Source organism: Ictidomys tridecemlineatus, chromosome 8 (genome assembly GCF_052094955.1).
Source record: "Ictidomys tridecemlineatus isolate mIctTri1 chromosome 8, mIctTri1.hap1, whole genome shotgun sequence".
Classification (NCBI taxonomy): domain Eukaryota; kingdom Metazoa; phylum Chordata; class Mammalia; order Rodentia; family Sciuridae; genus Ictidomys; species Ictidomys tridecemlineatus.
The window spans coordinates 122,405,303-122,432,172 of record NC_135484.1 but is presented as its reverse complement, the minus strand read 5'-3'; the positions used below and the strand labels follow the sequence as shown (position 1 = coordinate 122,432,172).

Below are 26,870 nucleotides of genomic sequence, written 5' to 3'. Positions count from 1 at the left end.
ATATGCCTTCTTCTCAATTCCACAATCCGTCTCTTTCCAAGACATATTTGCCTTCACCTGCACTGATCCAGAAACTAGACATTCCTGACAGTTAACCTGGACTATCCTGCCCCAGGGGTTTTGAGACAGCCCATGTATTTTTGGACAAGTCCTCACTGGAGATCTTGAGGATTTTTTTCCCTCTATGCCCAGAATCAACCCTCCTACAATATGTTGATGACCTCCTCCTCTGTAATCCCTCATTAGAAACCTCAAAGTCTGACACAGTCACCCTCCTGAATTTTCTTGCTCACCGAGGATACAGGGTTTCTCCGAAAAAGGTACAGCTCTCTCTCTCTCTTAGGTTGTTTACTTAGGGTTCCTTATTTCCCAAGGGAAGAAAGCTATCACAACCGATAGAAAAGGCCTTATTGAAAGCCTTCCAGCACCAAAAAATAAGGAGGAGATTCTCTTGTTCCTGGGTCTGGTAGGCTATTTTAGGGCATGGGTACCAAATTACTTGTTACTTGCCAGACCATTATATGATCTAGCAAAGGGAAACAAACATGAGCCCTTGTTACTTTCAGCTGCACCACATTTCAGAACCCTCCAGAAGGCCCTCTTACAAGCACCAGCTCTACATCTGGCAGATGTTAATAGGCCTTTTACTCTCTATGTCCATGAAAAACAAAGGGCAAGGCTTGAAGGAGCTGGGACAAATGTTTGGGCCCACCTTTGCTCCAGTGACATACCTCTCAAAATAGTTAGATCCAACTGTCCACGGATGGACTCCTTGTCTCCACGCCCTAGCGGCCTCCTATGTTTTATTAAAAGAATCGCAAAAGCTTACCTTTGGAGCTCAAATCACTGTCATCTCTCCTCATCATCTCAAGACTTGCTAATGTACAAAGGACTGCAAACCTTCCCTCCCTGTCGAGTTCTCTCTCTTGGTCTCTTTCCTCTATGACTCCTCCATGTCCTTCCAAACTTGCACCCCTCTCAACCTGGCAACTCTGTTACCCCTCAGGCTCAAGGTCAAACACAATCCCCAATACATAAATGCAGGGAAATTCTAGAAAACTTCCTCCCATGCCCAACTAATATCACTGAGGGAACTCTAGACCAACCTGATTACACCTGGTTCACTGATGGCAGTTCCTTTATGCATGAGGGGATCAGAAAAGCTGGATGTGCCATAGTGTTCCTATCATGGGTAATAGAAGCCAATCCCCTGCCTGCAAATACCACAACCAACAGGCTGAGCTGGTATCTGCAATTCGAGCCTGCAAATTGGCAGCGGGGAAAAAATCTTATGCTTTATACTGATTCCAAATATGTTTTCCACATTCTCTTATCTCATGCAGCAATTTGGAAGGAGACAGGTCTCCTGAACTCAAAGGGCACCTCTATAACGAACTCTACATTCATCACACAGCTACTACAAGCCTCCCAGCTTCCTAAAAAACTTGGAGTTGTCCATTGCAGATCACACCAAAATGACTCCTCCCCTGTCACACAGGGAAATTCAAAAGCAGATCAGGCAGCCAGGTCAGCCGCTCTTTCAGACCCCACTGGATCTCTCATAGCCACGTGCTCTCCAACATTACCCAATAACAGAGACCCACCAAAACATGCCCTCTTTACTTACCTCTGCTCCATTTTCCACATCAGTCTACAGACTCTCAAAGTCTTTCTCCACTCTTTCTTTACTCTGACCCCCCAGGATAAAGAAGTGATATAGCAAATCACAGCCTCATGCCAGATAGGCAAAAGAGTGAATCCCAATACATCTTTAAAACCCAGAACCTTCCTCTCTCATCAGACTAGGGGCCATATTCCTGGGGCAGATTGGCAAATTGACTTTACCAACATGCCCAGAGTAAAAAACTTCAAATACATACTAGTTTTAATAGACACATTCTCAGGTTGGGTAGAGGCTTTCCCCACCTCCAATAAGTGGGCTACCACGGTGGCTAACATCCTCCTAACTGAAGTAATCCCTCGGTTTGGGATGCCCGCTTCAATCCAATCTGACAACAGGCCTGAGTTTGTCTCTGAAGTAACCCAGAATGTGGCAAAGACATTGTCCATCCCATGGCACTTTCATTGTCCCTATCGCCCCCAAGCCTCAGGTAAGATTGAGCGAGCTAACCGCTCAATGAAAGACATCATAATGAAGCTATCTTTAGAGACTCATTTAAAGTGGGTTAAACTCCTCCCTCTTATCCTACTATGCCTGAGGGCTTTACCAAAAAAGCCATCCCATGCCTCCCCCTTTGAGATAATATATGGTTGTCCTCTTCTCCCCTGGGAATCTCATCAGAGCCTTGGCCCCTCCCCAACCAATATGCTTTTCCACTCCTCTTCCTTATATGCTCTGAGCTATGGAAGCAACAAGATTTGTTGCTTCTGGAACAGAGAACTCAGCTGCCTCCTTTCCTTTCTGCTCAAACCAGGAGAATGGGTCTACTTTTCTTCCCCAGGGGAAAGATTCCCCCCTAACCCAAAAATGGGAAGGGCCATTACAGGTAGTCCTGTGTACACCCAATGCTGCAAAACTCCATCAGGAAGGAAAGAAACTAACCCCCTGGATTCATATTTCTAGGTTAAAACTGGTGGCACATCTTCCAGAGGAAAATCCCACCACAGCTCCCAACCTTGAAGGACCCCCACAATCACCCAGATTTACCTGTGAGATATCCCCAGATAACCCTCTCAAGGTCCATTTTTCACAGTCACGCACCACCCTCCCTTCCTTTCCAGAGGAGAAGAACACACATAAGAATGGACCTCCCAATAGGATTTAGAAACCCACAGCAACACAGTACACCCAAACTCTTTTTAGAAACAGCTACAGGAACAACTAAAAAAGCTGTAATTGGCACAACAATCCTATTGGGACCTCTTCATAAACCCTGTCAACCACTGGATTCTCCCGATACTGGGACCTCTAGTAGGGGTCTTTTTATTCTGTGCCTTCCTTCCTTGCATTTTAAAATTCCTTTAAGGACAAACTAACAAAATCTCTAACTAAACTTTCAATCAGTTCCTCCTCAGGGATTACCAGTTACTTGCCAATGAGCTGGATGACATGCACATCCAGTCATCCCAAGAAACCTCCACCGAGTGCTGAAAGATGAAGATACCAAATGACAGCTCTACCGAAGGGTCATCTCTACTCCACCATTCCAAAGAAATAAACCCTTGGTTTTCAGCTTTATATGTTCTAATCTGCCTTCTCCTGGGCATAGGCTTTTTCTACCAGCCCTACAGACTGGATGACATGCCAGAAATTAATGCTGTTTCTTTTCATAGCCGCAGGACACATTCATGAATTTCTCCCCAGAGGAAATCCATGCCTTCGGTGCATGGATATGGGGCCTCCTGGCCCTTCTTCTCCAACCAACTGACCTCCCTCCCTTCCTATAAATAATGCCCCTACTCAGCAGGAAGTAGCCAGATTGAGTAAAGCGCCCCCAAACCAAAACAAAAAAGGAAGGAATGTTGGTAAAGATGGTGCCCAGAGCGCTTCTCTTCCGGGAGCTCAGGTCCATGATGCACTGAATGGCACACGAACTATCACCTCCAATCCCTGTGAATGGTGCAAACTTTGAATGGCGCTAACTTTGAATGGCACACCTCCAATCCCTGAAGTGGCGAGAAATCCCGGCCAGTGAAGAAGTAATAGCCCTTGCTCCTCCTCATCCTATGTTGAGCCCATAAATATCAACAACAGCACCCTGTTCATGCTCTTTCTTTTACTCTCCCTCTCTCTTCCCCACCTCTCCTCTCTCTCTCTCTCTCTCTCTCTCTCTCTCTCTCCCCTCCTCTCTCTCTCTCTCTTCCCCTTCTCCTCTCTCTCTCCCCCTCTCTTTTCTTCTCTCTCTCTCTCTCTCTCTCTCTCTCTCTCTCTCTCCCCTTCTCTTCTGCAACTGGCCGCTAAGGTCCTTCTAATAAAATCTCAGACAGGTAAACGGTTGTTTTGACTTGTTGAGTTTACGGAGCTTTTCCCACCATTCCTACAGGTGTGGCTATCAGTGCAACCTCCCTTTGAACAGGTACCTGGTTCCCAACTTTCTCCCCCTCCCGCCCTCCCCAGAGGCAATTACTCGGCACAGTGACTACCCGGTTTTTGCAAAAACCGCTCTCTCCTGAATGGGAATGGAAGCTCTAACTATCAGCGTGGACATCCAGTTAAACAGGCACCTGGTTTCCAACTTTCTCGCCCTCCCTCCCTCCCTCCCCAGAGGAGATTACTCTGCACAGTGACTACCTAGCTCAAAAACCACTCTCAGTGCAGTGCAACCAGGGCACCATCCATCTGGCATGAGCTCAAGAGACACCACAGTTGAGACCTGATAAGCAAAGGAGGGGAGGAATCTAGTGACTTAAAAGCAAAAAACCTGAAGCAAATCAGAAAAACAAGGATTGGAAAGCTTCAAGCTGGAGAGGGAGACAATGGGGGTGGGGGGGCTCAAGTCCTCTCACCTGGGTTAAGACAACTCCACCTACTGGAAGAGAAGAGAAGCAGGAAGGAAATGGAATTCTAAGAGTTTTGTTTGTTGTTGTTGTTGTTTTCTTTTAATTTTTAAATTTTATCATTCTCTTTTCTTTTCCCTTTATTCTCTCTCCTTTTTCTCCTTCTTTCTTTCCCTTTTTTCTTCTTTCATCTTCTTGCACCCTCCAAACTTTACTATTTTAACAGCCTATAATTTTCTAAATACATATGTGTGTCTGTTTTTATGCACTCTACTATCCTCCTGTGTACTTTTGTACTCTAAATTAGGGATAACAGGAACATATTTCAACATCATAAAGACTATCTACCCTAAGCCCCAGGCCAACATCATTCTAAATGAAGAAAAATTGAAGGCATTCCCTCTAAAATCTAGAACAAGACAGGGATGCCCTCTTTCACCACTTGTATTCAACATAGTTCTTGAAACACTGGCCAAAGCAATTAGACAGATGAAAGAAATTAAAGGGATATGTATAGGAAAAAAAGAACTTAAATTTACTCTATTTGCTGATGATCTGATTCTATACCTAGAAGACCCAAAAAACTCCCTCAAAAAACTTCTGGAACTAGTAAATGAATTCAGCAAAGTAACTGATAAACACTCATAAATCAAAGGCATTTCTGTATATCAGTGACAAATCCTCTGAGAAGGAAATGAAGAAAACTACCACATACACAATATCCTTAAAAAAAAAATAAGATACTTGGGAGTCAACAAAAGAGGTGAAAGATCTATACAATGAAAACTATAGAACCCAAAAGAAAGAAATCAAAGAAGACCTTAGAAGATGGAAGGATCTACCTTGCTCCTGAATAGGCAAAATTAATATTATCAAAATGACCATACTACCAAAAGCAATATACAGAGTTAATGCAATTCTGATCAAAATTCCAATGGCATTCCTCATAGAAATAGAAAAAGCAATCATGAAATTCATCTGGAAAAATAAGAGACCCAGAATAGTTAAAGCAATCCTTATCAGGAAGAGTGAAGCAGGTGGAATCCCTATACCAGACCTTAAACTATACTACAGAGTAATAGTAACAAAAACAGCATGATATTGGCACCAAAACAAGTCAGTAGACCAATAGTACAGAACATAGGACACAGAAACTAACCCACAAAATTACAATTATCTTATATTAGACAAAGGTGCCAAAAACATGCACTGGAGAAAAGATAGCAGTTTTAACAGATGGTGCTGGGGAAACTGGAAATCCATATGCAACAAAATGAAATTAAACCCCTATATTTCACCATGCACAACACTTAACTCAAAATTGACCAACAACCTAGGAATTAAACCAGAGATTCTTCATCTAATAAAAGAAAAAGGAGGCCCTAATCTTCATCATATGAAGACTCCTATAGTGCAAGAATTAAAACCAAGAATCAATAAACGGGATGGAATCAAATTAAAAAGTTTCAATTAAAAAGAAACAATCTGTGAGGTGAACAGAGAGCCTACATCCTGAAAGCATATATTTACCCCTCACAATCAGATAGAGTACTAATCTCTAGGGTATGTAAACAACTCAAAAAGCTAAACACCAAAAAACAAATAACTCAATCAACAAATGGGCCAAGGACATGAACAAACACTTCTCAGAGGATGATATACAGTCAACCAAAAAATATATGAAAAAATGCTCATTATTTCTAGCAATCAGAGAAATGCAAATCAAAACCACTCTCAGTGGGACTGGGATTGTGACTCAGCGGTAGAGTGCTAGCCTAGCATATTCGAGGCCCTGGGTTCGATTCTCAGCACCACATAAAATAAATAAATAAAATAAAGATATTGTGTCCAACTACAACTAAAAAATAATTAAAAAAAAAACACTCCCAGATATCATCTCACTCCAGTCAGAATGGCAGCTATATGAAGGCAAACAACAATAAGTGTAGGCGAGTGCCGCAGTCCTGCTGGGCAAAATAACTGGGAGGTGACAAGCAACTTGAAAGTTGAAGTGGGAACTGCTTTATTGAAGGGAAAACTCAGCAGGAACTGAGTGGGAACTCAAGGTAGCGGGCACCCAAGGTAGCAGGAGCCACCTTATTGCAAAATAGTAGAGGTATATATACCTAACTGATTAAACACAGCTTGACTAGCATCATCCAGTTACAGCAATCAGCCAATAAGGAATCTCCACCAATTTAATGGCTCCGTGGCGTTGCTTCACAAATCATTCCTCCTGGCAAACTGCCAGGTGCCATCTTGACTTGATCTGCAGTCCCCAACATTGAGGAAGCCATGGTAGAAGCCATTTCAGTGATGATCATAAGGAAGGCCTCAGAGATCACTGAAGAAGCCAAGCCATAGCCATGAGATAATGGAAGACATTCTCTACAGGGAGTCATGGGGGAGGAGAATATCATGGAGAAGAAGACAAAGAGCAATGAGGGGAGTGAGTCAAGATGGGACACCAAAATATTCCCAGGGAATGACCACAGGTCATGGCTAAGGTCAAGGACAGAACCAAGGAAAGCCTCTCAAGAGTTTGACCACTAAAACTGGGTCAAGCAGAGAGTTTTGAAAGACCAAATCCTCACTGGACCTGGAATTGATCTCAAATAAATACATTCCCAGGGCTGTCTCCCTAGATCAGGATCAAGGAGGTGGTGAGCCCTTCATGGGGGCTGGGGTGGACCAGTGACTGCACTCAGGGCAGTGTCATTCCCTTCTCCCTGACCCTAGTCATTCAGGTGCCCTTCAGAGTTTAACTCTTTGAAAGTCTTCTTCCTTCCTCCACGTCTCCTGCTGTGCGTGACTATCTTAGTACATTTTCTGCTCTTACAACAGAACACCACAGATGAGGTAATTGATGAGAACAGAAATTTATTTTTTACATTCTGGATGCACTAGCACCAGGTTTCTGGTGATGGCCTTCTTACTGCTTCCTCCCAATAAAAGAAGAAACAATATGTCCTTACCTTCCAGAAGAAAACCCCACTCCTACAAGCCCTTTTTGTAATAGCACGCATCCATTCATGATGGCAGAGCCCTCAGGACCTAAATACCTCTCTTTAGGCCCATCTCCCAACAGTGTTCCATTGGGGATTAAGTTTCTAGTATATGAATTCTGGAGGATACTCTCAGACATCGCAGTGACTAAGGAGAAACTTATTAAACACTAAGAAATAAAAGTTAACTGGAATATATATATATATAATCCAGATAAAATTCTTTTCTTTTTTAAAACTCTGAATCTGTATTGCTGTATATTTCATTCCAAATGATTTTCATCTGCCAACCACTGTGCTAGAAGGTTTGTTTTTTGTCTTTTTGTTTGTTTGATTGTTTTGATACTAGGGATTAAATCCAGGGGCACTTAACCACTGAGCCACATCCACAGCCCTTTTTTAAATTTTATTTAGAGAAAAATTCTCACCAAGTTACTTAGGATCTCACTAAATTGCTGAGGCTGGCTTTGAATTTGCAATCATCCTGCCTCAGCCTCCTGAGCCACTGGGATTACTCGTGTGACACCACATCTGGCTTAGACTCTTTTATATACACCATCTCTCAGTCTCCATAACAATCCTACAAAGTGCAGACTATAATCCCCGCTAAGTAAATAGTTAACACGTGAGCAAGCAGGAATAGGTAATTTAACTCCTGGTGATTCTAGAGAGAAAAATACTTGTCATTTTACTTAGAAATGTTATTTGAATTTGGGCTGGAGTTGTGGATCAGCAGTAGAGCGACTGCCTTGCATGCATGAGGCCCTGGGTTCGATTCTCAGTACCACATAAAAATAAGTAAGTGAAATAAGGGTATTGTGTCCAACTATAACTAAATTTTTAAAAAAATATTATTTGGATTTTTACTCTTAGAGCAGGGGCTGAGGTCCCTGAATCAACTGATTATTGGCCACAACCCTCATCCATTCCCCACATAGAACTTCCCGTCAGAGACACATGGCTGATTGACTCCCCAGCTCTTTCCCAGGGCATTGCAGAATATGGACTCCTGCCAGCTCTCCACCCAATACCTTATTTTCTACCTTGGTCCATTTTCTTCCCACTTCTAGAACTTGTTCATTCATGGTTCTTTCATATCTTCAGATGGAAACAGCATGTTTTGATTTTACATATTATAGAATTTAAACTCCCATGAGTCTTTTTTTTTCAGTACTGAGGATTGAACCTAAGGGTGCTCTATCACTGAGCTGCAACATACCTAGCCCATTCTACTTTTTGAGACATGGTCTTGCTAAGTTGTTTCAGGCCTCACTAAGTTACTGAGACTGGCCTCAAACTTACAAACCTCCTGCCTCAATCTCCCAATTCACTTGGATTACAGGCATGTGCCACCTTGTCCAGCACCATCTTTGTTCAGCCATGCTATTTCTGTTGGCCTCATCCAGAGTTAACCAAGAGATATGGGAAGTACTCAGTTCAGGTGGCATATTGTCAGTCCCCCAAGGGCTACCTCAAGATCAACATCCCTCCTTATGGTTCAGCTTGTCTGGCATATAACACTGATGAGAAGAACCCAACTGAAGCTTCTCCTATGGAAAAGTTCCTATGAATTCTTTTAAAAATGAAACTAGGGCTGGAGATGTAGCTCAATGGCATAGCCCATGCCTAGCTAGCATGTGTGAGACCCTGGGTTCAATCCTCAGTACCTCAAAAGAAAATTAATTAATTCAATTAAAAATAGAAATAAAAAAAAATAAAAATAAAAATGAAAGAAGAGTACCTCTACCAAAGAGGGGGGACAGCAAGGATATTCTTCTCCAGTCATCATGCTTGTTAGGTCCTGTTCTGTGTGTGCTGGGGAAGGTTTAACATCTGATCTTTGTACAAAAGCCCCTGCCATGGCTAGTATGAACCATGAAATGTGGAGTTGGGAAGAGCTTAATATACATCCCCACCAGACAGCTGCAATTGATGTGCATGCCTTCATGGGTGTACAGAATGTGGTAAAAATGATAAGTTGGAGGCATTTTTACATTGCTTTTTAAAATATGATATAGTATTTTATAAGTAATCTCATTTTAATTTTTAGTGATGGTTGTATTATGAAAAATCCTGAAAATTTTAAAGTAGGCTCTTTCAAATGGGTAGGTACCAATACCACTTCACTACTGGTCCTGTCTCCTCAAGAGCCAAAGACCCCAATTCCCATGCCTAAGAGACCCCAGAGTCTATTTCCTGACCCTTGAGTCTCTAGTCCCCCCTCATGTAAGAAGCGCTTTTGGTGCCTACTGCATACTCAGCACTATCCAGAGGCACTGTTCCTAGTCCCCACTCACATGGAACCTCACTCTAAGTGTCCTGCTTCCTAAGTCCCATTCATTGAGACCTCCTTCTCACAACCCTGCTTCCCCAGCTATCCCAAACACTTGGAATTCTTGTGCAGGAAACAAGGTGTTTTTAACCTCCCTCTCTGCCTCAGAGGGTGGGTCCCCATCATTTGACAGCCTTGATCCCCTTGAACTGCCAACTTCCTGCTCTTCTCAAGGACTCATCTACTGGGACTGAGCCTTTCTCCATCTTGATGTACTTCCTGTCCTGTGTCCCTTCCTCTCTGAACTCAGGTGTCCTATCACTGCTCACAGCTGCAAGAATAACAGGCTCCATGGCCAGCCCTTGCCCAGCCCAGATGATGCTATAAAGGCCTTCTTTGAAAGAGGAGAGAGAGGTGACACTCTGTGGAGGGAGCCTAAGGAAGCAAACATCCAGCCTTCCCATCCTGTGGCCCCAGGTCCCCCGACCTGGTGCTTCTCTTGAGGTTGAGGATCCATTCTGTGGAGATCCGAAGGGCACCCCAGCCCTTAGATCTCCACCTTGAGACTCTGCTCTCAAGACTCTCTTTTGTCTTCTTTCCCTTCTAGGCCTTGATCACTTCTGGACTCAGCACCCTCCCTTCCAGCCCTACGTAGTTATACTCCTCAAGATGAAGAGAAAAGCATTTTTCCTTCCCTGCTGGTTGTTTCACCTTCTTCTACTTTTAATCAATGGTGAGTGGTTTTTGTTACTCCCATAAGTCTTTTTTTTTTGGGGGGGGGATCCACATCTATCCTTTTAAGCTCTCCTTTGAGAAGAAGTCAAAATTGTTATTTTTGCTATGCTTTCTCCCATTCAACACAGCTTCTGCCCTCTGTTTTGTTCCCAGCAGCAACTCTTCTGCCCAGAAATCTAACCAATTCTCTCTATAATAAATCAATCCCAAATAAAAATGCATTAAGAGTTGTAAGGGATCTTAAAGTTAGTGCCTGACCACCCATAGTAGACAGGAACCTAGTTTCAGCATCTCTGGCCTCCAGTTACACATTGTATAAGCCATGTTGTTCCTTCTTAATTCCTTCTAGAATCTGTACCATTATGGCTTTAACTTATTTGTTTTATGCTTCTGAAGAACAGAAAAAAATAAATTTCTCCTTCATTTGCCAACTTTTCATCTCAATTTCTCACTTTGTTTCTCTTGACCCTTACCTTTACCCTAAATCCAATTAGAAGCAATTAACACAAGGTTTGGGGATCCTAAATTTGCTTCCTTATGTTATCCCAGACAATAGCAAAAAAGGAACACATGCAGAGAGCGAGGGGCTGAATACCAATATTCTAGAAGATAGGGTCATTGGTGATGTGTGTGCGGAGAAGTGGGGGTGTAGACATCCTGGAAGCCAAGCTCTTGGTTGTCCCTGGGATGGAAAAATGAGAAGAGGGTAGAAAATATTAACATGAGACAGAGAGAAAGGAGTCCAGGTCTCGCCTTGACTCTGACTGACCAATCAAGGAAGTTGAACCCCTTCCCTGAATCCCAGAAGATCTTATTTCAAGTTACATCTGGTTGGTTTTTCTCTAGACTCTATGCCAAGACCATCTGGGATCCCTTAAACTGGTGGCTCCCAAATTTTGAGTGTATGAGTATTACCGGATAATTAAAAAAACAAAACAAAACAAAACCAATTTCCCCTACAAATTGATTTTCCTCCCTAGAAGAAAACAATGCCTTTTGGAGAGTAGCTTAATTGGCACATGTGGCCCCTTCAACTTTTTCACTTATGTTCTTTGGACGGTATCATGAATAGGTGGAGAAGGAATAACACAATCTCCCTGTGATCCCAGGTCACTGACTCCCCACACCTGGGATATGGAATAACATATGGATTAAAGGATGGCTCAGGGGTTAGATTACCTTGGTATAAATCCATGTTTCACTACCTACTAAAGACTTCCTGGAACCAGTTGCTTTCTTTCTCTAACCCTCAATTTCCCTATCTGTAAAATGTAGGTAATAACGATTCCTATCTCATGGAGGCATTGTGAAGATTTGAGGCACTAATTCATATGTGGGAGGCATTTAGCACAAAGCCTGGAACAAAACCAGCACTTAAAAAATGGCAGCTATTACAACTATTGTTATGAGCAATAATACTAGAAGTAAGTGGCAGAACTGAACTAAATTTTCAATGGAACTAACCAGCATTCTTTCTTAATCAGCTATAGCAACCACACCTTACACAGACAGCACAACAAACATGCTCCCGAGGTCTAACACAACCATCTCCTCTGGGTCATCCACAACCACCTCCTCTGGGTTACCCACAGTCACTGTCTCTGGACCAACCACAACCACCTCCTCTGGGTCACCCACCACCACCTCCTCTGTGTCATCCATAGCCACCTCTTCTGCACCAATCACAACTATTTCCCTTGATTCATCCACAGCCACCTCCTCTGGACCAACTACAACCACCTCCTCTGGGTCACCCATAGCCACCTCCTCTGGATCAACCACAACCCTCTCCTCTGGTTTATCCCAGGCATCTCCTCTGGACCAAGCACAACTACCTCCTCTAGATCATCCACAGCCACCTCCTCTGGACCAACCACAACCATCTCCTCTGGGTCACCCATAATCTCCTCCTCTGGGTCATCCACAGCCACCTCCTATGGACCAATCACAACTACCTCCCTTGGTTCATCCACAGCCACCTCCTCAGGACCAACCACAACCACCTCCTCTGTGTCATCCACAGCCACTTCCTCCATGTCATTCACAGCTATCTCCTCTGGAACAAGCACAACCATCTCCACTGAGTCACCCACAGCTACCTCCTCTGGACCAGCCACAACCACCTCCTCTGGGTCATCCATAACCACCTCCTCTGGATCACCCACAGCTACCTCCTTTGGACTAACAACAACCATCTCCTCCAGGTCATCCACAGCCACCTCCTCTGGACCAACCACAACCATCTCCTCTGAGTTATCTACCGCTACCTCCCCTGGACCATCCACAACCATCTCCTCTGAGTCAACAACAGCCACCTTCTCTGGACCAACCACAACCACCTCTTCTGGTTCATCCACAGCCACCTCCTCTGGACGAACTACAACCATCTCCTCTGGGTCACCCACAGCCACCTCCTCTTGGTCATCCACAGCTACCTCCTCTGGACCAACCACAACCATCTCCTCTGGGTCACCCACAGCTGCCTCCTCTGAACCAACCACAACCATCTCCTCTGGGTCACCCACAGCCACCTCCTCTGGGTCATCCACAGCTACCTCCTCTGGACCAACCACAACCATCTCCTCTGGGTCATCCACAGCTACCTCCTCTGGACCAACCACAACCATCTCCTCTGGGTCATCCACAGCTACCTCCTCTGGACCAACCACAACCATCTCCTCTGGGTCATCCACAGCTACCTCCTCTGGACCAACCACAACCATCTCCTCTGGGTCATCCACAGTCACCTCCCTTGGACCAACTACAACCACCTACTCTGAGTCATCCACAGCCACATCCTGTAGACCAACCACAACCATCTCCTCTGGATCAACTATACCTGAGATGAATACATCATCCTCATCATCATCCAGCTCCACTGGGACTAACACAGTGGTGACAACCTCCAATGTCACCACTGTGAGCACTGCCTCTCCAGGGACTGAGGGAAGCATGGTCAGACACTTGAGTCCCTGGGAAGTTGCCCTAATCGCACTGGCTTCCATTGCAATGGCTGTGATTTTCTCCATTGGAGTCGCCATCTTTCTTGTGAGTGTCTGAAGTGTGGGAACCCCTTTTCCTGAGGAGAAAGTGCAAGAGAGTGAGGGAAGGAAGTGGGCAGAGAAAGAAGGGTCATTGTAGGGAAGATGGGGAATGAGAAATCAAGAGACAGTTGTATATAAACTGCAGCTTAGAACTAGAAGATGGGGGATAAGAAAAGCCAGGAGATACTGAGAGAACACTGAAGAGGGGAAGAAGGGGCCAAAAGAGGGACATGGATGGGGGCTGGGCAGGGTGTGGGGGATGGTGGGATTGGAGAGACAGGAAGAGAAGTCTCATGACTTTGAAGCACTTCCTTTTGTTTTCCAGAAAAGCTCACCATGCATAAGAAATCTCTTCAGCACAGACCTCTACTACCCCCATGGCCCCCACCTTGGTTCACGCCCTTAAGGCTGTCACGGGGCCCAAAACATGCCAAGTGCGACTGGAGCTGGTTGCAGAAACCAGTGTCTCCCAGAAACCATGGAGCTTACTGGGAGACACAGTGTCCCTGAATGTCCCTAATGACAGAAGCATCACCATCCTGAGGGTAGGGAGGCAGCTGACCAGGAAGACCAAGGCCCAAGCTCTCTTCCTGGTTGTTTCAGGCCCCAACAGCCTCCTTTCTCTGGTTTTCCCAGACTGCAAAAGGGAGGCTAGAGCTGTGAACAGATTATTAAATAAATTCATCTAGTATTTGTGGGAGCCAGACTCTGTGGGTGTATATACATCACGACAGACAGGTTCCCATACCTGAGAGACCCCCTTTCCCTGTGTACTCCCAGTTCTCAGATCCCTTGAGTGAAGTCCAGAGATCTCCTAGGTCCTGTTTTCTTCCCCACTCCTTCCCATTCCCCAGGAAGGACAGGGAAGGCAGGTGCTGGGCTTCATGAATGTGGAATTTGTGTCTCACAGTGGGAAACAGTATCTGTGTGCTCTTAGAATGTGCAGAGGGGGAAAGTGACCCTGCACTCTGCAAGGCAGAGAAGGGATTGTGATGGGGCTGCCCAGGTAGGGCCACATTTCCTCTCATCACTCTGCAGAGGTTTTCATAGGAGGCCAGGTGTGTGTGCCACCTTCCCCTCCCAGAGCAGATGTCCTGGGTCAGGAGAACCACTCCCAATTTCTGCAAGGGCAGGCCTGACTGGCCCTGCCAGGCTCCAGGCTCTCAGAAGCCCCTGCCAACCAGGCCTCAGGCAGGGGCACAGCACTTATCCCTTCATGTGCAGCACTATGCTTTTGCTGAAGGCTCAGCCGGGTTGGCTTCTTGGGCAATTGGCTGGTCATACACATGCCTCTGCCCCCTTCTGGCTGCAAATCAACCATTTGCTTGTTTTATCGATTTAATCCTGCCAGTGTCTTCCATCTGGGAGGTTCTCAGGCTGGGTCTTTACCAGAATAAAGCTGATTCTTCAGGTACATTTTACCACAGAGTTAACAGGACAGTTTTTAACAGATGCATAGTGAGAGTATCACCGGGGTGAAATTCCATTGGTAGGAAATTTAAGAATAGGCAAAACTAACCTATGCCTCTGAGATCAGATCTGGTCTCCTAAGAGGATGAGAATTTCTAGGAAAGGTGGTCTTCCTGGATGATAGAAGTGTTTTATAGTTGGCTAGATAGTTACATAGGAAAGAAATCGGTCAAAATTCATTTAAGTGAATGCTTAAGTTCTTTGCATTTCACTATTTATTTTATGTTAAAATTAAAATCATGTAACAGGTTGTTATTGTTTTTTGTATTTTTATAGTACCAGGGATTGAACCCAGGGGTGCTCTGCCACTGAGCCTAACCCCTATTTTGAGATAGAATCTCACTGAGTGTCCAGGCTGGCCTCAAACTTGAGATACTCCTGCCTTAGCCTCCCAAGTAGCTGGGATTACAGACATGCTTCTCCAACCCTGGCTATACAATAGACTTTTTTAAATTTTTATTTTATTATATATATATATATATATATAAAATTTTTATTTTATTATATATATATACACACATACACATATATATTAATTATATTTATATGACAGTGGAACGCATTACAATTCATATCACACATATAGAGCACATTTTTTTACATCTCTGGTTGTATATAAAGTATATTCACACCAATTCATGTCTTCATACATGTATTTTGGATAATATTGTTCATCACATTCCACCAATATTTCTAACCCCCTCCCCCGTCCCTTCCCCTCCATCCCTCTGCTTATCTATTCTTAATTTATCTATTCTTCCCATGCTCCCCCTCCCTACCCCACTATAAATCACATTTCTTATATCAGAGAAAACATTTGGCATTTGTTTTGGGGGGGATTGGCTAAATTCACCTAGCATTATATTCTCCAATGCCATCCATTTATCTGCAAATGCCATGATTTTATTCTCTTTTATTGCTGAGTCATATTCCATTTTGTATATATGCCACATTTTTTTATCCATTCATCTACTGAAAGGCATCTAGATTGGTTCTACAGTTTAGCTATTGTGAATTGTGCTGCTATAAACATTAATGTGGTTGTGTCCCTGTGGTATGCTGTTTTTAAGTCCTTTGGGTATAGACCAAGGAAAGGGATAGATGGATCAAATGGTGGTTCCCAGTTTTCCAAGGAATCTCCATACTGCTTTTTATTTTTAAAAAATATTTTTAGTTGTAGCCAGGTGCAATGGTTCATGCCTGTAATCCCAGCAACTCCAGAGAATAAGGCAAGAGGATTGCAAGTTCAAAGCCAGCCTCAGCAACTTAGTGAGGTCAATGAGACCCTGTCTCTAATAAAATACAAAAAAGGGCTGTGGATGTGGCCAATGGTTGAGTATCTCTGACTTCAATCTCTGGTACCTCTCGCCCGCCCCTGCAAAATATTTTTAGATGTAGATGGACACAATACCTTTAATTTATTTAGTTATTTTTATGTGGTCCTGAGGATTGAATCCAGCGCCTCACACATGCTAGGCAAGCGCTCTATCACTGAGCTACCACCCCAGCCCACAAAAGGTTTTTCAAAAAAATATCCTTGAAGGCAGTAACTAGTCTATCAGTTATCTCCTCTTCATCTTTAACAGACCCCAATCCTTTACCTAAAATAATGATCCTCTTCCTCGCTCATTTCTTCATTTGTTCATGCACCATACTAGAGCATATGAGAAGATCCCCAGGAGTTGGGGAGACAAGGATGAACCTGCTGGTCATGGCTGGGTGAAAGAGACCTACTTGTAGATAGATAAGCTGTGGGTCAATGACGAAGTCCAATCAACTAAATTGTCCCAGGAAGAAATGTATAACTTGGCCCAGGGAGTTAGAGCTGGCTCACATAGATATTAACATGTGGATTATGAAGACTTAGTAGCATTTACAAGGAGGCAAAGCCAACAGTTTGTGTAAGCCTGGGCCTGGCATGGTCAGTGAATAGTCAGAAAACTTGTGGGACTACATAGCATCATAGAGAGAGGCTAGGGTTAACTACAAGGCTTGTGACACCACACCAAGGAGGCTACAGTCCATCCTGTCATACCAGGAAGCCAACACAGCCTTGTAAGTTGTAATGGGACAAGATCCAAGCAAGAACACTCCAATTACCAGAGTTGAAAAGGGTAAAGTGGAGCTTGCTGTAGCATGCCTGTAACCCCAACTACATGAGAGGCTAATGCAGGAGGTTCCCAAGTCCTCAGTCTCAGCAATTAGCAAGATTCTGTCAAAAAAATTAAAATTAAAAAGGATTGGGGACTGGGGTTGAGGCTCTGCTGTAGAGCAATTGCCTAGCACATTGCAAGGCCCTGGGTTCGATTCTGAGCAACACATAAAAGTAAGTAAGTAAATAAATAAATAAAAGTATTCTGTCCAACTACAACTAAAAAGTAAAAAAAAAAATAAATAAAATAAAAAATAAATAAAGTCTGGGGATGTAGCTCAATGGTAGAGTGCCCCTAGGCTCAATCCTCAGAACCAGTTCTAAAGGTGAGGTTGGGTGTTTAGGGTCCCCTCATAGACATTCCTCCTTTTCTGTTAAGAATCAAGGTGCTTATACCCTGGGACATCTAACTCCCCTCCTTGCCAGGCACTGGTCCCCCAAGCAGCCTGGCTGTCCCCTTGGTCACCCTGACCTTACCAACCCTCTCTGACCAAGAGGAACCAAGGCCCTCTCTGACCACTGACACATCCAGCCTATGGAGAACAGTTTTGATCTAGAGGTGTTAGCAAGTAATATCACTCACAGTGACAAACTTGATCCCATTGCTGCTCAATTCTAGACTCAGGCAAAGGACCTACCTGCCCTGAGGCATCTCTCTCCTCCTAGCCCTGCCTCTCTCCTGGATTGGACCCTTCCTCCCTTGGGAGATGCAGAGTCATAGAGTAGGTTGCTCCTCCCTGCAGAAAGGAAAACCCAGGAGCCCTGGATGCCATCAGCAGCCACACCTAGAAATCCCACAGCCACTGTGGGCTGAGGAGGGAAAGACAGAAAATCCAGTTGAGAGAAGGAGGCAGGACAAGGTGCCCTGGCTTCCAGCCTGTGCAGATTTCCTGAGATGAAAAGAAGAAAATGCTCCATCCCGCTGCTGCTGCTGCTGGTGCTGGTGCTGCTGCTGCTGCTGCTGCTGCTGCTGCTGCTGCTGCTGGTGATGCTGCTGCAAGGTGAGGGACTAATTTGGGGAAGAATGACACAAATGTTCCCCAGGGCTGGAGAGATGGAGTCAGGATGCCTCAGGATCCCTAGTGAAAGAACCTCTGGGGTCTAAGGCAGGGCGGGTTCTGAGCACAGGTAGCAAGGAGGCAAGGGAAGCTCAGAAGGTGCCAGACTCTGCTCTTGTTGTGGGCTGATCGCTCAGAAAACACTCTCAGTCTGAATATTGTCCAAATTAGAGAGGTTTTGTTTTTTGTTTTTTGTTTTGATTTGTTTTGTTTTTGTTTTTAAGCCAGCTGGTGACTGCTCCCTTACAGGACACAAATTGTCTCTGCCAGGAACAGCACTGGATCCAAGTTATGTGGAATTTATAAGGGGAAAAACCACATCCTCAAAAATGTAGGTACAGGCAAGCAGCAGGATACAAAGGCTGAGAAAGCAGTCAGCAGAGCAAAAACAGACAACCACATCCTGGGTTCAAGCACATTTGTAGGCATATGAAGTACAGAAAAACAATTTTTATATCTTAGAAACAGCTTAACATTATTTATTTTATGACACTTCTCATAATCCTATTATCCTACTTATTATTATTTTATAACCTGTAATTTATAATCTATATTGATTAAGCTCAGACCATACCACTATCTGCTCCAAATCTCCATCCCAGGGAAACAGGAGACAGAGTCTCACTCTCTGCCTCACGTCGGTTTTTTTGATTATTTACACTTCAGGGTACTATACTTCAACTATCCTTGAAAAACGAAAGCTCTGAGTCCCATTAGAAGACTCTTGAGAATCCACAGCAAGTCAGTTGGAAGGGTTTGGGACAAAGGGACCCAAAACTTCAAAATTTATGCCAGCATAATCTGCACTCATTCCTGAGATTAAATTCTCCCAGGCCTGAAGCCTGCTAGTGTGTGTGGGGGGGGGGGGGAGTTGTGATGCAGGGAATGCATCTTTTCTTATACCCAACTTATACCCAACTAAGTGGTGCCCTCAACCTCAACCAGCCCATACCCATAACTGCCTCTGACTCCTCTCCTGACCCTGCCCCAAAACACCTGGAATCTCACCCATTTCCATCTTGCCACTTTAGTGCCAGATCTGACCCACGAACCATCTTATTCTAAATTATATACCAAACCATGGCCTTAATTTAATCTCTAATATGAATCACAGTTCCTGCCTTGCTTGTTAACCAGAACACCAGGGGCAACTGGACCAGAAGAGACACGTACATGCAGTCAGAATTTCTTAATTGCTAAAACATTGACTGGGCAATAGTGAGGTTAGAGTCAGGGTTACTGTTCTGTGGAAAGAGACCAGACGCAGCAAGGACACAATCAAAGACTGGGTGAGCAGATGCTCCAAGAATATGACTTAGCTCTGGATAATCCATATCATAGTGCAAGAAGATTCCTTGTAAAATACGTTTTATGAGAATTAAATCCAAAGTATCAGATGTTTCTTAACTCACATAATTGCAATCACATTAACTGAGCATATATGTCATTTGGGTGGGTAGACAGCTATGACAAAGAGTAAGAACAGATAAGACAAGCCATTGAGGGTACAAATTAGATGAGATTATTTTTGAGTAGGATTTTCACCAGGGACCCTGAGATCAGTCATAAAGACTCAAAGATAAGAGAAAATTATACCACAGATGATTCAAGGATAACTGGAGGCTATGTCACTGCAGACCTGTGTCCACAGTCACCAAGGAACTCTGTGTTGTACCTGGCTTCATGGTGAATCCAGGAAAGGGAGGACATCCTGGGAAGGAGGGTATGTGAGGAGAAGGTGGGCACAGGAATGGAGGTAAAACGTGAAAGAAATGGTCAGGTATGAGGAGGCCAGCAGAGAGAGAGAGAGAGAGAGAGAGAGAGAGAGAGAGAGAGAGAGAGAGAGATGGAGAGAAAGGAAAGAAACAAGATGAGGAAGGAAGTTGTAAGAGGTTGGCAGAAGGAGGGAAGGTGGATGAAAGAGAAGAGAGTGCAGTCAGTGATGAAGCAAACAGAAAGAGAAACATAGTACAGTGAGAGCTAGAGCAAGCACACACCACTACGTGAAGGTAGATGTAAAAAGATGTAAGTTATCAGAAGACAGAGGCTGGATATAGTGGCACACGCCTGCAATGCCATCGAGTCACAAGGCTGCAGTAGGAGGGACTGCAAGGTCAAGACCACTTTGATCAACTTAGTGAGACCCTGTCTCCAAATATGTGGGGTATAGGGCAAACTGGGTGTGTCACTCAATCGTAAAGCACCCCTGGCTTTATTCCGTAGTGTGAAAAGAAAGAACAAGAAAGAAGGAGAATATGAGGGGACAGAGAATTGGGGGTAAGAGAAATAGAGGAAATAAAAACATTTTGATGGTCCACTCATGTCAGAAATTATATTTTTTGTGTTATCACTGCCTACTCTGAAATCCTGCAAAAGATTATTTTTCAAATCAGAACTGGATAAGTTTCATGTGCATGAATGCTCTGCACCAGAGAGGTGGCTTGTAGAAGTTCTCAAAAAGTGAACTCTCGGGCTGGGGTTAACAGGGAAGGGCTGCTCCTCTTTAGCCATCTTAATCTAAGGAGCAAGTGCATGCTGGAATTTTAACAAGTGGTTAGTTGTGAGATTAATTAACTCACTCAGGTCATTAAAGCCTAGTTAATTCTTGTGGATCATTTATGCCATTGTATGCTGACCTCTGCCCCAAAGGCCACAGCTGTGGATCCATTTGTGAGTAAAGTGGACAGTGATGCATTATACACTTGCGTATTCATGTTTAATCCTACCAAAATGACACCTTGAAACTAGAGCCTTCTGAAAGAGGGCTAACAAGAGGAAAATGGGAGTGAAAGCTGCCACAGTACTTGATTCACACATGAGTCACACTTAATACTTGTCAAAGGGGCTGGAGGTGTGGCTCAGTGATACAGCATCTGCTTAGGATGTGCAAGGTCCAGGGTGCAAGTCCTAGCACCCAAATAAAATCAAATAACAAAAATAAAAACAAAAATCTTTTCAGCAGAGGGAAAGCCTTCAGTGGATTGCTGATCATGTGGAGCATGAAGAGACATCACCCAGCCTTGAAGGATGAAGGATGAAGGTTGAAGGATGCCTTCCTCCACAAAACCAGACTTCCCACCACTGGCACAGAGCACACCTGAGCATCTGCAACTTCTTTATCTCTTGTAGAGACTAAAAACAAGAGATAGCTCAAAAAGCCCAAGGAATAGGAAGTAAGAAGAACACCTGTGTTCCAGAACTTTCTAGATATTTTTAAGTTTTAGACTTTTTATCTAGGGAGTTTTTTGAAAGATGAGAATTATCACTAGTTCCATCCCTTCCCCTAATCCCATCAATCAAAATAATTTTCCCCCCAAATGACTTCAATGTTTGTATATATCACACATCTCCAGTGGTAAGTGTCACAGTCTGATGAAGAAACTGAGGTAGGCAGAAGTCATAGAGTTGAATGCATGGGCTGGACAAATCTCCATAAACCACAAACCAGTAGGCAAAGAGAGGAGTGATCTTAAAGCTAACTACTTTCTTTCTTCCTAGAATAAGTATTTGCTACATCCATTAAAACCATCTAACAAGGTTATGCATGGTCCCCATGCCACAGACTGAGGTACACTATCAAGAGAACCCATACCTGGCTGGATGTGGTGGAATACACCTGTAATTCCAGTAGCTTGGGAGGCTAAGGCAGGAGGATCATGAGTTTAAAGACAGCCTCAGGAAAAAGTGAGGCAATAAACAATTCAGTGAGACCCTGTCTCTAAATAAAATACAAAATAGGGCTGTGAATATGCCTCAATGGTTAAGCACACCCTATTCAAATCCAAGTAGCAAAACAAAACAAATACAGACCTCTCTTAGCTTCTGAAGAAGGATCAAGAAGCATGGTATGTCCTCAGGTTCCAGGGTCAATGGTCTCAGCCCTGTGACCACCAGATGAGGAAGAAATCTAGCTTTGGGAATAAGCATGTTAGTGACACTTGGAAGGACACTTGACCTTTCTGAGAATCTCCCAGTTCTGTCTGGCAATTTTTATTTCCTTGGGAAATTTTCCTATATCCATCTACAAAGTTTGGTCACGAAAACCGTCTAAGGTAGAAACATACAACTCAGATATAAGAGACATTCACTGTCTGATAATATACATAAAGTAACTGTTCCTATCTGAGTGACATGTCTGTATTAATTCATTTAACAGAAAAGAAAAGTGCCTAGCACAAGCCAGACACTCTATGCTTTTCAGTCTGTCTCTCTCAGTCTCTCCATAAGCTAAAGATGTACCTCTTTGGTCTCAAAGCCCAAGCCCTCCCAACACTCAGACCAAAGAATCACATATACAGGATATAGCCAGCAGGTCACTGAACAAGTATGCATTGAGCATGTACTGTGGACAGACTGCCATAGCAAGTAGCTGAGTCTCATCTCAGTCACAATGTGAAATGAGGAACACAAAATCCAGGACTGCCCTCTAACTGTGAGAACACCTCTGTCTCTGAGAGGCACCAAGAAGTGATTTCCTTCATTGAGGAGTCCTATAAATGATGCTTAAGATGGTAAGAGCTTAGACAAGGTCAGGACCTTGAATATAACAGCTCCATGGGAAGTATAGGACAAAAAGCAAATAAGCAAAGATTTTTGATGTAGCCAGGTGTGGTGATGTGCATCTATAGTCCAGCTACTCAGAAAGCTGAGGCACAAAGATCATTTGACCCCACAAGTTGATGAGAGTTGATCATTGTTTGCTAACTCTGCCACTCCTAACAGAATTACCACACTACTAAGCAATGCGACTGTGGAATTATGGTATGGAGCTCTTTTTCCCCCAAGGACAATATGGCACCTGCTACTCTGCTGTTGGCAGTGTAGATCAGGACAGTATGTAGGCAATGGACCACCCTGTTTTACAGATAGCACAGTGTTTCAAGGGGAATCTAGGAAAAATTGTAAACTCTATACATTTAGTAAGGATGGGACCTTGTTTCTCTGGGTCAAAAAAGGGAAAGTAAATAGTCTCAATGTCACTAAAAATGAACTACTATACTCCTTCAACCTTCCAAAGGCAGTTTGCTTTTAATTCTCACCCAAAACCACTGTCCTGGAAGTATAGCAGCCTTATACTATTTTCTAAAGATGGTGCAGCTGGAATTACCAAATTAAACTTCATGGTGTGAAAAGTGGGATACATTTGAAATAATTTATTTGAGGAAAAAAATAGTGAAGTTTACGTCTTTAAAAGCAACAATTTAAACACAGGTGCAAATAAATTACATTATCAAAAAATTAATAATTTTGTTTCATCCCTTGTATGCCAACCACAGAAGTCACCTATGTTCCAGGAAGTAAAGCTACACCTTCGTTTGTTGGATTACACCAACACTCCAACTCTGCTGGATTTCACACAGCTCTAAAGCTGTGTTCCTTTGAAAGTTTAAAGTTCTTTTAAAAATTTCCTCAACGCTGATCATTTTACCATGCTATGGAATAAAAAAGCTACTTTTGTGTTGGTAATAGGTAGTATAGGTGTTGACAAGAGAAGGCGCTTCCTACATGGAGAACCAATCCAATGCTACACAGCAACCAAGGAAGAAAGTGAGGTAGTACAATGACTAAAAACTAACCCCATAGAGGATGTAGGTTGGAATTCTAGTTCTACTGAGATTTTTGCTGTTCTGGTTTTAGACCTGCCAAAGCAACACTTTTCAACTTGAAATGTGACCCTGGGTTTGAGTTTGGAATCCATCCTTACAATGAAGCCTACTGCAGCCCTCGTGGACGTGTATTAGTACTAGTTGGATTTGGAAACCTGAGGGAACAAATGGAAACGTGGAATATTAAAAACTATATATTTTTTTCTAAACTAGTGGTTTCTGATTCTATATGTTTTGTTTGGTGCCCAGATGGGGAGTGTATTTTAACAGCTGCATTTGCTCCCAGGTACAAGTTAATGATTGGCACAAGATAAAGCATTGCTCTGGCTCTAAATGTGATGTACCATCAAATGCAAAATCATGGCAGGTCTCTTGGCAGCCAGTTTTGGATGGAATATTTTCAGCAAAACCAATAATTTACCAAGCAGTTCCAAGTGAAGTACCCAGTGAGGACCTTTAGGAACCAAAAGTTGCAACAGCTTATAGACCCCCAGTTTTAGGAAATAAACCAATTACTGATTCCAAATTGCATGAAGAGAACCAGTTCAGAAGATGAAACCAGAAGCAGAAAATAAAAGCCATTACCCCAAACAGACATTAAAAATCAAAGGAAGCATGATTTAAGAAAGCTGCCAAGCGAAAAGCAAGAAGTGACAAGAGGTCAGATTTGACAGTTACTCTTGCCCTCATAGTATAACATGAAACACCACTCCTCTGTCAACTTCTGGTGACCCTAAAGTAGACACACAAAAAGAAAGAACTTAAAGAAGACAGTGAAAGCAATCAAAGAATTGAAGGAAAAAGCAGTAGCTGGAAACTAGAAAAAAAAGTCTAATTGGAGAAATTTCAAAAAGAAGGTAAGGCACAGGGGAATGAGATGATCCAATTATGTGGATGTATGAATATGGCATAATGAATCTCACTATAATGTATAATTATAATGCACCAACAAAAAAGAAAAAGAATCATAACATACCAATAAAAGAAACAAATGAAAGAAAATTTTAAAAGAGACAACCCTTCTCCAGGAGCTGGAAGATTTGGAATTGGGGATTTAAAGATTTACAGAAAGCAAATTGATTACCAAAATTTAATACAAACACATCTGTTAAATACATTGGTGCTCATGGAATATCCATGTACCACATTTAATGTTGGTCTACAATTTTAACCATTTACCTGAGTCTGTATATGTGTGAAGTCATGTAATAATGTCCATTAAATTAACTTTTACAGGCTGGAGATGTGGCTCAAGCGGTAGCGCGCTCGCCTAGCATGAGTGCGGCCGGGGTTCCATCCTCAGCACCACATACAAAGATGTTGTGTTTGCCGAATACTAAAAAATAAATATTAAAAAATTCTCTCTCTCTCTAAAAAAAAAAATTAACTTTTACAACCTGAATCCTATATCATGTCAGCATAAAGAAAAGAGATACATGAATTTTTCAGCTAAGTTTGACAGAGAGGCAATGTTTTATAGTAGAGGATTCTATTTAATTTGTAAATGAATAAAGTCATTTTAAATTTTTTTTTAAAAAAATCTGGCATTGAATCAGAAACACAGAATATTTCAAAATGTAAGAATCCAGTTTGATTTCCAAAATTTATACATTACTTATTATCATCCAGACATCAATACTGCAAGTTGGGTAAGAGTCAAACTGCCTCACAGGTAGGATTCAAAACAGACAAGTACACTCATAATTTTTATATAATATTACAAGTGATATGATTGATATACAGATACATTGAAGTATCAAGAAACTGAAAAACTCAGTTTCACCACCAGCCAGCTAGGCATCCTGGGAGCAAGTCCCTTAACTTCTCAGAGCCTCTTTTCCAATCTTTAAAATGAATAAAATGAAAGAACCGAATTGATTTAATAAATATTAAAGTGACATTTCTCAAAATTGTTAATAAGTCCTTTTAAAGGAAAAGATACATTTTGAGAACTCCAGTATTGGCTTAAATTATTTTCTTATATTACCAGACTATATTAAAACCAAGAAATGAAATATAAACTGCTGTGCTTATAGTGCTACTATTCTGATAAAGTCAGAAATAACAGCAGCAATTTAATTTGATAAATGACAGTCCTTGCTCCCAACATTAATGTGTATGGATTACTACAGCATATTCACCAGAGTCTCCTCAGCAGCTTGATGTCTTCCTTCTTTCTTGGATTTGCTCTTTATGAATTCTCTCAAGACCTTCAGCTGAAAGACTATCTGGTCTTCACCTAATACAGTGTACCATATAACTTTTTAAAAATTTGTGTATATAGTACATTAACATTACTATTATCTGAAGTCACTGCCACTGGGTAATAGCACACCAGACTTCTTTCTCCTAATATTTAGTACCTGTTAATCAACCTTTTCCCATTTCTTCTTCCTGCCATCACCATTTAAATTTTAAGATAGTCCTTGTTCTACTTTTGTTAGCCTGTGACAGTTGTAAAAACTAATCATCCCTCTTCGCTTTATGTGGATTAGATGTTAGTCATCTGGAAGAACCAGGAAAGGCTTAAATTATGGAAATTTCAGATTATCATCTAAAGGAAAACATGTGACAGAAATGCTAGTTGCTATTAAACATCCCCTTTCCTTTTCCTTTTATGCTTGAAAAGCTGAGTTTTATGTGGGACAGCCATGTATGCACCTAAAAATTTCCCAGTCTCCCTTGCACCCAGTGTGCTGAGGAGTTACTATTCTGGCCAGTCATCTCTGGACATAAAAGTGCCCAGGAGAGTACTCACTAGGAGAGAGTGGAGCAAAGGAAAGACATCAGCTGGATCCCCAATGATGTTACTGAGCCCTCAGCTGCTCCTTCTGGATTGTGTTTTGTGTTGTTGTTTTTTTTTTTGTTGTTGTTGTTGTTGTTGTTTTGTGTGTGTGTGTTTAATTTGGTTTTGGGGTTTTTTTCCTTAGGGAGTTTTGCTATGAAGCTTAGGCTAGCTTCTAGCTCCTGGGCTCAAGTGATTCTCCTACCTCCTAGGAGATACCTCCTAGCTGGTCCAGGACTACAAGCCCACACCACTACACACGAGATGAGTATTGAGTCACAATCA

At 42.8% G+C, this 26,870-nt stretch overlaps 2 pseudogenes; both read left to right on the top strand.

Annotated features, from left to right (window-relative positions):
* The first annotated feature begins 13,891 nt into the window (after positions 1 to 13,891).
* Positions 13,892 to 23,595, top strand: LOC120883646 (eukaryotic translation initiation factor 2A-like; annotated as a pseudogene).
* Positions 23,596 to 23,623: 28 nt separating this feature from the next.
* Positions 23,624 to 24,621, top strand: LOC101974166 (eukaryotic translation initiation factor 2A pseudogene; annotated as a pseudogene).
* The last annotated feature ends 2,249 nt before the right edge of the window (positions 24,622 to 26,870 follow it).